Source organism: Haliotis cracherodii, unplaced genomic scaffold (assembly GCF_022045235.1).
Source record: "Haliotis cracherodii isolate W230 unplaced genomic scaffold, xgHalCrac1.p SCAF_19, whole genome shotgun sequence".
In the NCBI taxonomy this organism is placed as follows: domain Eukaryota; kingdom Metazoa; phylum Mollusca; class Gastropoda; order Lepetellida; family Haliotidae; genus Haliotis; species Haliotis cracherodii.
The window spans coordinates 222,979-235,735 of NW_027266274.1; positions in this window are offsets into that span (position 1 = coordinate 222,979).

The following is a 12,757-nucleotide window of genomic DNA, read 5'->3' on the forward strand; positions in this document are numbered from 1 at the left end:
AAAATCTTTGGTGTGTGGATGCATTCTTACATGGTCGACCCTCATGAAAAAAATTGGCGCAACTGCATTAAAAATCATGACTTGAGGTCGAACTATAAATACATTAGCGATTCGAACATTTTCACATTGATGACTTTTACGCCATGAGAGCTATTCTCAAAAGTATTAGTTTCAGAATAAAAATCTTTGGTGTGTGGATGCATTCTTACATGGTCGACCCTCATGAAAAAAATTGGCGCATTTGCATCAAAAATCATGACTTGAGGCCGAACTATAAATACATTAGCGATTCGATCATTATCACATGCATGACATTATCACACGCACGACTTTTACACCATGAATGCTATTCTCAAAAGTATTAGTTTCAGAATAAAAATCTTTGGTGTGTGGATGCATTCTTACATGGTCGACCCTCATGAAAAAAATTGGCGCAACTGCATTAAAAATCATGACTTGAGGTCGAACTCTAAATACGTCAGCGATTCGAACATTATCACATGCATGACTTTTACACCATGAGAGCTATTCTCAAAAGTATTAGTTTCAGAATAAAAATCTTTGGTGTGTGGATGCATTCTTACATGGTCGACCTTCATGAAGAAAATTGGTGCAACTGCATCAAAAATCATGACTTGAGGCCGAAGTATATATACATCAGCGATTCGAACATTTTCACATTCATGACTTTTACGCCATGAGAGCTATTCTCAAAAGTATTAGTTTCAGAATCAAAAGCTTTGGTGTGTGGATGCATTCTTACATGATGGACCCTCATGAAAAAAATTGGCGCAACTGCATCAAAAATAATGACTTGAGGCCGAACTCTAAATACATCACCTATTCGAAAATTACTACATGCATGACTTTTACGCCATGAGAGCTATTCTCAAAAGTATTAGTTTCAGAATAAAAACCTTTGGTGTGTGGATGCATTCTGACATGGTCGACCATCATGAAAAAAATTGGCGCAACTGCATGAAAAATCATCACTTGATGTCGAACTATAAATACATTAGCGATTCGAACATTATCACATGCATGACTTTTACACCATGAAAGCTATTCTCAAAATTATTAGTTTCAGAATAAAAAACTTTGGTGTGTGAATGCATTCTTACATGGTCGACCCTCATGAAAAAAATTGGCGCATTTGCATCAAAAATCATGACTTGAGGCCGAACTATAAATACATCAGCGATTCGATCATTATCACATGCATGACATTATCACACGCACGACTTTTACACCATGAATGCTATTCTCAAAAGTATTAGTTTCAGAATAAAAATCTTTGGTGTGTGGATGCATTCTTACATGGTCGACCCTCATGAAAAAAATTGGCGCAACTGCATTAAAAATCATGACTTGAGGTCAAACTCTAAATACGTCAGCGATTCGAACATTATCACATGCATGACTTTTACACCATGAGAGCTATTCTCAAAAGTATTAGTTTCAGAATAAAAATCTTTGGTGTGTGGATGCATTCTTACATGGTCGACCTTCATGAAGAAAATTGGTGCAACTGCATCAAAAATCAAGACTTGAAGCCGAAGTATATATACATCAGCGATTCGAACATTTTCACATTGATGACTTTTACGCCATGAGAGCTATTCTCAAAAGTATTAGTTTCAGAATCAAAAGCTTTGGTGTGTGGATGCATTCTTACATGATGGACCCTCATGAAAAAAATTGGCGCAACTGCATCAAAAATAATGACTTGAGGCCGAACTCTAAATACATCACCTATTCGAAAATTACTACATGCATGACTTTTACGCCATGAGAGCTATTCTCAAAAGTATTAGTTTCAGAATAAAAACCTTTGGTGTGTGGATGCATTCTGACATGGTCGACCCTCATGAAAAAAATTGGCGCAACTGCATGAAAAATCATCACTTGATGTCGAACTATAAATACATTAGCGATTCGAACATTATCACATGCATGACTTTTACACCATGAAAGCTATTCTCAAAATTATTAGTTTCAGAATAAAAAACTTTGGTGTGTGAATGCATTCTTACATGGTCGACCCTCATGAAAAAAATTGGCGCATTTGCATCAAAAATCATGACTTGAGGCCGAACTATAAATACATCAGCGATTCGATCATTATCACATGCATGACATTATCAAACGCACGACTTTTACACCATGAATGCTATTCTCAAAAGTATTAGTTTCAGAATAAAAATCTTTGGTGTGTGGATGCATTCTTACATGGTCGACCCTCATGAAAAAAATTGGCGCAACTGCATTAAAAATCATGACTTGAGGTCGAACTCTAAATACGTCAGCGATTCGAACATTATCACATGCATGACTTTTACACCATGAGAGCTATTCTCAAAAGTATTAGTTTCAGAATAAAAATCTTTGGTGTGTGGATGCATTCTTACATGGTCGACCTTCATGAAGAAAATTGGTGCAACTGCATCAAAAGTCATGACTTGAGGCCGAAGTATATATACATCAGCGATTCGAACATTTTCACATTCATGACTTTTACGCCATGAGAGCTATTCTCAAAAGTATTAGTTTCAGAATCAAAAGCTTTGGTGTGTGGATGCATTCTTACATGATGGACACTCATGAAAAAAATTGGCGCAACTGCATCAAAAATAATGACTTGAGGCCGAACTCTAAATACATCACCTATTCGAAAATTACTACATGCATGACTTTTACGCCATGAGAGCTATTCTCAAAAGTATTAGTTTCAGAATAAAAACCTTTGGTGTGTGGATGCATTCTGACATGGTCGACCCTCATGAAAAAAATTGGCGCAACTGCATGAAAAATCATCACTTGATGTCGAACTATAAATACATCAGCGATTCGATCATTATCACATGCATGACTTTTACACCATGAAAGCTATTCTCAAAATTATTAGTTTCAGAATAAAAAACTTTGGTGTGTGAATGCATTCTTACATGGTCGACCCTCATGAAAAAAATTGGCGCAACTGCATTAAAAATCATGACTTGAGGTCGAACTATAAATACATCAGCGATTCGATCATTATCACATGCATGACTTTTACACCATGAGAGCTATTCTCAAAAGTATTAGTTTCAGAATAAAAATCTTTGGTGTGTGGATGCATTCTTACATGGTCGACCCTCATGAAAAAAATTGGCGCATTTGCATCAAAAATCATGACTTGAGGCCGAACTATAAATACATCAGCGAGTCGATCATTGTCACATGCATGACATTATAACACGCACGACTTTTACACAATGAATGCTATTCTCAAAAGTATTAGTTTCAGAATAAAAATCTTTGGTGTGTGGATGCATTCTTACATGGTCGACCCTCATGAAAAAAATTGGCGCAACTGCATTAAAAATCATGACTTGAGGTCGAACTATAAATACATTAGCGATTCGAACATTATCACATGCATGACTTTTACGCCATGAGAGCTATTCTTAAAAGTATTAGTTTCAGAATAAAAATATTTGGTGTGTGGATGTATTCTTACATGGTCGAACCTCATGAAAAAAATTGGTGCAACTGCATCAAAAATAATGACTTCAGGCTGAACTATAAATACATCAGCGATTTGAACATTTTCACATTCATGACTTTTACACCATGAGAGCTATTCTCAAAAGTATTAGTTTCAGAATAAAAATCTTTGGTGTGTGGATGCATTCTTACATGGTCGACCCTCATGAAAAAAATGGGCGCATTTGCATCAAAAATCATGACTTGAGGCCGAACTATAAATACATCAGCGATTCGATCATTATCACATGCATGACATTATCACACGCACGACTTTTACACCATGAATGCTATTCTCAAAAGTATTAGTTTCAGAATAAAAATCTTTGGTGTGTGGATGCATTCTTACATGGTCGACCCTCATGAAAAAAGTTGGCGCAACTGCATTAAAAATCATGACTTGAGGTCGAACTCTAAATACGTTAGCGATTCGAACATTATCACATGCATGACTTTTACACCATGAGAGCTATTCTCAAAAGTATTAGTTTCAGAATAAAAATCTTTGGTGTGTGGATGCATTCTGACATGGTCGACCCTCATGAAAAAAATTGGCGTAACTGCATGAAAAATCATCACTTGATGTCGAACTATAAATACATCAGCGATTCGAACATTATTACATGCATGACTTTTACACCATGAAAGCTATTCTCAAAATTATTAGTTTCAGAATAAAAAACTTTGGTGTGTGAATGCATTCTTACATGGTCGACCCTCATGAAAAAAATTGGCGCAACTGCATTAAAAATCATGACTTGAGGTCGAACTATAAATACATCAGCGATTCGATCATTATCACATGCATGACTTTTACACCATGAGAACTATTCTCAAAAGTATTAGTTTCAGAATAAAAATCTTTGGTGTGTGGATGCATTCTTACATGGTCGACCCTCATGAAAAAAATTGGCGCAACTGCATTAAAAATCATGACTTGGGGTCAAACTATAAATACATCAGCGATTTGAACATTATCACATGCATGACTTTTACACCATGAGAGCTATTCTCAAAAGTATTAGTTTCAGAATAAAAATCTTTGGTGTGTGAATGCATTCTTACATGGTGGACCTTCATGAAAAAAATTGGCGCAACTGCATCAAAAATAATGACTTGAGGCTGAACTATAAATACATCAGCAATTTGAACATTTTCACATTCATGACTTTTACACCATGAGAGCTATTCTCAAAAGTATTAGTTTCAGAATAAAAATCTTTGGTGTGTGGATGCATTCTTACATGGTCGACCCTCATGAAAAAAATTGGCGCATTTGCATCAAAAATCATGACTTGAGGCCGAACTATAAATACATCAGCGAGTCGATCATTGTCACATGCATGACATTATAACACGCACGACTTTTACACCATGAATGCTATTCTCAAAAGTATTAGTTTCAGAATAAAAATCTTTGGTGTGTGGATGCATTCTTACATGGTCGAACCTCATGAAGAAAATTGGCGCAACTGCATCAAAAATAATGACTTGAGGCCGAACTATAAATACATTAGCGATTCGAACATTTTCACATTCATGACTTTTACGCCATGAGAGCTATTCTCAAAAGTATTAGTTTCAGAATAAAAAACTTTGGTGTGTGGATGCATTCTTACATGGTCGACCCTCATGAAAAAAATTGGTGCAACTGCATCAAAAATAATGACTTCAGGCTGAACTATAAATACATCAGCGATTTGAACATTTTCACATTCATGACTTTTACACCATGAGAGCTATTCTCAAAAGTATTAGTTTCAGAATAAAAATCTTTGGTGTGTGGATGCATTCTTACATGGTCGACCCTCATGAAAAAAATTGGCGCATTTGCATCAAAAATCATGACTTGAGGCCGAACTATAAATACATCAGCGAGTCGATCATTGTCACATGCATGACATTATAACACGCACGACTTTTACACCATGAATGCTATTCCCAAAAGTATTAGTTTCAGAATAAAAATCTTTGGTGTGTGGATGCATTCTTACATGGTCGAACCTCATGAAGAAAATTGGCGCAACTGCATCAAAAATAATGACTTGAGGCCGAACTATAAATACATTAGCGATTCGAACATTTTCACATTCATGACTTTTACGCCATGAGAGCTATTCTCAAAAGTATTAGTTTCAGAATAAAAAACTTTGGTGTGTGGATGCATTCTTACATGGTCGACCCTCATGAAAAAAATTGGTGCAACTGCATCAAAAATAATGACTTCAGGCTGAACTATAAATACATCAGCGATTTGAACATTTTCACATTCATGACTTTTACACCATGAGAGCTATTCTCAAAAGTATTAGTTTCAGAATAAAAATCTTTGGTGTGTGGATGCATTCTTACATGGTCGACCATCATGAAAAAAATTGGCGCATTTGCATCAAAAATCATGACTTGAGGCCGAACTATACATACATCAGCGATTCGATCATTATCACATGCATGACATTATCACAGGCACGACTTTTACACCATGAATGCTATTCTCAAAAGTATTAGTTTCAGAATAAAAATCTTTGGTGTGTGGATGCATTCTTACATGGTCGACCCTCATGAAAAAAATTGGCGCAACTGCATTAAAAATCATGACTTGAGGTCGAACTCTAAATACGTCAGCGATTCGAACATTATCACATGCATGACTTTTACACCATGAGAGCTATTCTCAAAAGTATTAGTTTCAGAATAAAAATCTTTGGTGTGTGGATGCATTCTTACATGGTCGACCCTCATGAAAAAAATTGGCGCAACTGCATGAAAAATCATCACTTGATGTCGAACTATAAATACATTAGCGATTCGAACATTATCACATGCATGACTTTTACACCATGAAAGCTATTCTCAAAATTATTAGTTTCAGAATAAAAAACTTTGGTGTGTGAATGCATTCTTACATGGTCGACCCTCATGAAAAAAATTGGCGCAACTGCATTAAAAATCATGACTTGAGGTCGAACTATAAATACATCAGCGATTCGATCATTATCACATGCATGACTTTTACACCATGAGAGCTATTCTCAAAAGTATTAGTTTCAGAATAAAAATCTTTGGTGTGTGGATGCATTCTTACATGGTCGACCCTCATGAAAAAAATGGGCGCAACTGCATCAAAAATAATGACTTGAGGCTGAACTATAAATACATCAGCAATTTGAACATTTTCACATTCATGACTTTTACACCATGAGAGCTATTCTCAAAAGTATTAGTTTCAGAATAAAAATCTTTGGTGTGTGGATGCATTCTTACATGGTCGACCCTCATGAAAAAAATTGGCGCATTTGCATCAAAAATCATGACTTGAGGCCGAACTATAAATACATCAGCGAGTCGATCATTGTCACATGCATGACATTATAACACGCACGACTTTTACACCATGAATGCTATTCTCAAAAGTTTTAGTTTCAGAATAAAAATCTTTGGTGTGTGGATGCATTCTTACATGGTCGACCCTCATGAAAAAAATTGGCGCAACTGCATTAAAAATCATGACTTGAGGTCGAACTATAAATACATTAGCGATTCGAACATTATCACATGCATGACTTTTACGCCATGAGAGCTATTCTTAAAAGTATTAGTTTCAGAATAAAAATCTTTGGTGTGTGGATGCATTCTTACATGGTCGAACCTCATGAAGAAAATTGGCGCAACTGCATCAAAAATAATGACTTGAGGCCGAACTATAAATACATTAGCGATTCGAACATTTTAACATTCATGACTTTTACGCCATGAGAGCTATTCTCAAAAGTATTAGTTTCAGAATAAAAATCTTTGGTGTGTGGATGCATTCTTACATGGTCGACCCTCATGAAAAAAATTGGTGCAACTGCATCAAAAATAATGACTTCAGGCTGAACTATAAATACATCAGCGATTTGAACATTTTCACATTCATGACTTTTACACCATGAGAGCTATTCTCAAAAGTATTAGTTTCAGAATAAAAATCTTTGGTGTGTGGATGCATTCTTACATGGTCGACCCTCATGAAAAAAATGGGCGCATTTGCATCAAAAATCATGACTTGAGGCCGAACTATAAATACATCAGCGATTCGATCATTATCACATGCATGACATTATCACACGCACGACTTTTACACCATGAATGCTATTCTCAAAAGTATTAGTTTCAGAATAAAAATCTTTGGTGTGTGGATGCATTCTTACATGGTCGACCCTCATGAAAAAAATTGGCGCAACTGCATTAAAAATCATGACTTGAGGTCGAACTCTAAATACGTCAGCGATTCGAACATTATCACATGCATGACTTTTACACCATGAGAGCTATTCTCAAAAGTATTAGTTTCAGAATAAAAATCTTTGGTGTGTGGATGCATTCTGACATGGTCGACCCTCATGAAAAAAATTGGCGTAACTGCATGAAAAATCATCACTTGATGTCGAACTATAAATACATCAGCGATTCGAACATTATCACATGCATGACTTTTACACCATGAAAGCTATTCTCAAAATTATTAGTTTCAGAATAAAAAACTTTGGTGTGTGAATGCATTCTTACATGGTCGACCCTCATGAAAAAAATTGGCGCAACTGCATTAAAAATCATGACTTGAGGTCGAACTATAAATACATCAGCGATTCGATCATTATCACATGCATGACTTTTACACCATGAGAGCTATTCTCAAAAGTATTAGTTTCAGAATAAAAATCTTTGGTGTGTGGATGCATTCTTACATGGTCGACCCTCATGAAAAAAATTGGCGCAACTGCATTAAAAATCATGACTTGGGGTCAAACTATAAATACATCAGCGATTTGAACATTATCACATGCATGACTTTTACGCCATGAGAGCTATTCTCAAAAGTATTAGTTTCAGAATAAAAATCTTGGGTGTGTGAATGCATTCTTACATGGTCGACCTTCATGAAAAAAATTGGCGCAACTGCATCAAAAATAATGACTTGAGGCTGAACTATAAATACAACAGCAATTTGAACATTTTCACATTCATGACTTTTACACCATGAGAGCTATTCTCAAAAGTATTAGTTTCAGAATAAAAATCTTTGGTGTGTGGATGCATTCTTACATGGTCGACCCTCATGAAAAAAATTGGCGCATTTGCATCAAAAATCATGACTTGAGGCCGAACTATAAATACATCAGCGATTCGATCATTATCACATGCATGACATTATCACACGCACGACTTTTACACCATGAATGCTATTCTCAAAAGTATTAGTTTCAGAATAAAAATCTTTGGTGTGTGGATGCATTCTTACATGGTCGACCCTCATGAAAAAAATTGGCGCAACTGCTTTAAAAATCATGACTTGAGGTCGAACTCTAAATACGTCAGCGAGTCGAACATTATCACATGCATGACTTTTACACCATGAGAGCTATTCTCAAAAGTATTAGTTTCAGAATAAAAATCTTTGGTGTGTGGATGCATTCTTACATGGTCGACCTTCATGAAGAAAATTGGTGCAACTGCATCAAAAATCATGACTTGAGGCCGAAGTATAAATACATCAGCGATTCGAACATTTTCACATTCATGACTTTTACGCCATGAGAGCTATTCTCAAAAGTATTAGTTTCAGAATCAAAAGCTTTGGTGTGTGGATGCATTCTTACATGATGGACCCTCATGAAAAAAATTGGCGCAACTGCATCAAAAATAATGACTTGAGGCCGAACTCTAAATACATCACCTATTCGAAAATTACTACATGCATGACTTTTACGCCATGAGAGCTATTCTCAAAAGTATTAGTTTCAGAATAAAAACCTTTGGTGTGTGGATGCATTCTGACATGGTCGACCCTCATGAAAAAAATTGGCGCAACTGCATGAAAAATCATCACTTGATGTCGAACTATAAATACACTAGCGATTCGAACATTATCACATGCATGACTTTTACACCATGAAAGCTATTCTCAAAATTATTAGTTTCAGAATAAAAAAACTTTGGTGTGTGAATGCATTCTTACATGGTGGACCCTCATGAAAAAAATTGGCGCAACTGCATTAAAAATCATGACTTGGGGTCGAACTATAAATACATCAGCGATTTGAACATTATCACATGCATGACTTTTACACCATGAGAGCTATTCTCAAAAGTATTAGTTTCAGAATAAAAATCTTTGGTGTGTGAATGCATTCTTACATGGTCGACCTTCATGAAAAAAATGGGCGCAACTGCATCAAAAATAATGACTTGAGGCTGAACTATAAATACATCAGCAATTTGAACATTTTCACATTCATGACTTTTACACCATGAGAGCTATTCTCAAAAGTATTAGTTTCAGAATAAAAATCTTTGGTGTGTGGATGCATTCTTACATGGTCGACCCTCATGAAAAAAATTGGCGCATTTGCATCAAAAATCATGACTTGAGGCCGAACTATAAATACATCAGCGAGTCGATCATTGTCACATGCATGACATTATAACACGCACGACTTTTACACCATGAATGCTATTCTCAAAAGTTTTAGTTTCAGAATAAAAATCTTTGGTGTGTGGATGCATTCTTACATGGTCGACCCTCATGAAAAAAATTGGCGCAACTGCATTAAAAATCATGACTTGAGGTCGAACTATAAATACATTAGCGATTCGAACATTATCACATGCATGACTTTTACGCCATGAGAGCTATTCTTAAAAGTATTAGTTTCAGAATAAAAATCTTTGGTGTGTGGATGCATTCTTACATGGTCGAACCTCATGAAGAAAATTGGCGCAACTGCATCAAAAATAATGACTTGAGGCCGAACTATAAATACATTAGCGATTCGAACATTTTCACATTCATGACTTTTACGCCATGAGAGCTATTCTCAAAAGTATTAGTTTCAGAATAAAAATCTTTGGTGTGTGGATGCATTCTTACATGGTCGACCCTCATGAAAAAAATTGGTGCAACTGCATCAAAAATAATGACTTCAGGCTGAACTATAAATACATCAGCGATTTGAACATTTTCACATTCATGACTTTTACACCATGAGAGCTATTCTCAAAAGTATTAGTTTCAGAATAAAAATCTTTGGTGTGTGGATGCATTCTTACATGGTCGACCCTCATGAAAAAAATGGGCGCATTTGCATCAAAAATCATGACTTGAGGCCGAACTATAAATACATCAGCGATTCGATCATTATCACATGCATGACATTATCACACGCACGACTTTTACACCATGAATGCTATTCTCAAAAGTATTAGTTTCAGAATAAAAATCTTTGGTGTGTGGATGCATTCTTACATGGTCGACCCTCATGAAAAAAATTGGCGCAACTGCATTAAAAATCATGACTTGAGGTCGAACTCTAAATACGTCAGCGATTCGAACATTATCACATGCATGACTTTTACACCATGAGAGCTATTCTCAAAAGTATTAGTTTCAGAATAAAAATCTTTGGTGTGTGGATGCATTCTGACATGGTCGACCCTCATGAAAAAAATTGGCGTAACTGCATGAAAAATCATCACTTGATGTCGAACTATAAATACATCAGCGATTCGAACATTATCACATGCATGACTTTTACACCATGAAAGCTATTCTCAAAATTATTAGTTTCAGAATAAAAAACTTTGGTGTGTGAATGCATTCTTACATGGTCGACCCTCATGAAAAAAATTGGCGCAACTGCATTAAAAATCATGACTTGAGGTCGAACTATAAATACATCAGCGATTCGATCATTATCACATGCATGACTTTTACACCATGAGAGCTATTCTCAAAAGTATTAGTTTCAGAATAAAAATCTTTGGTGTGTGGATGCATTCTTACATGGTCGACCCTCATGAAAAAAATTGGCGCAACTGCATTAAAAATCATGACTTGGGGTCAAACTATAAATACATCAGCGATTTGAACATTATCACATGCATGACTTTTACACCATGAGAGCTATTCTCAAAAGTATTAGTTTCAGAATAAAAATCTTGGGTTTGTGAATGCATTCTTACATGGTCGACCTTCATGAAAAAAATTGGCGCAACTGCATCAAAAATAATGACTTGAGGCTGAACTATAAATACAACAGCAATTTGAACATTTTCACATTCATGACTTTTACACCATGAGAGCTATTCTCAAAAGTATTAGTTTCAGAATAAAAATCTTTGGTGTGTGGATGCATTCTTACATGGTCGACCCTCATGAAAAAAATTGGCGCATTTGCATCAAAAATCATGACTTGAGGCCGAACTATAAATACATCAGCGATTCGATCATTATCACATGCATGACATTATCACACGCACGACTTTTACACCATGAATGCTATTCTCAAAAGTATTAGTTTCAGAATAAAAATCTTTGGTGTGTGGATGCATTCTTACATGGTCGACCCTCATGAAAAAAATTGGCGCAACTGCTTTAAAAATCATGACTTGAGGTCGAACTCTAAATACGTCAGCGAGTCGAACATTATCACATGCATGACTTTTACACCATGAGAGCTATTCTCAAAAGTATTAGTTTCAGAATAAAAATCTTTGGTGTGTGGATGCATTCTTACATGGTCGACCTTCATGAAGAAAATTGGTGCAACTGCATCAAAAATCATGACTTGAGGCCGAAGTATAAATACATCAGCGATTCGAACATTTTCACATTCATGACTTTTACGCCATGAGAGCTATTCTCAAAAGTATTAGTTTCAGAATCAAAAGCTTTGGTGTGTGGATGCATTCTTACATGATGGACCCTCATGAAAAAAATTGGCGCAACTGCATCAAAAATATTGACTTGAGGCCGAACTCTAAATACATCACCTATTCGAAAATTACTACATGCATGACTTTTACGCCATGAGAGCTATTCTCAAAAGTATTAGTTTCAGAATAAAAACCTTTGGTGTGTGGATGCATTCTGACATGGTCGACCCTCATGAAAAAAATTGGCGCAACTGCATGAAAAATCATCACTTGATGTCGAACTATAAATACACTAGCGATTCGAACATTATCACATGCATGACTTTTACACCATGAAAGCTATTCTCAAAATTATTAGTTTCAGAATAAAAAAACTTTGGTGTGTGAATGCATTCTTACATGGTGGACCCTCATGAAAAAAATTGGCGCAACTGCATTAAAAATCATGACTTGAGGTCGAACTATAAATACATCAGCGATTCGATCATTATCACATGCATGACTTTTACACCATGAGAGCTATTCTCAAAAGTAT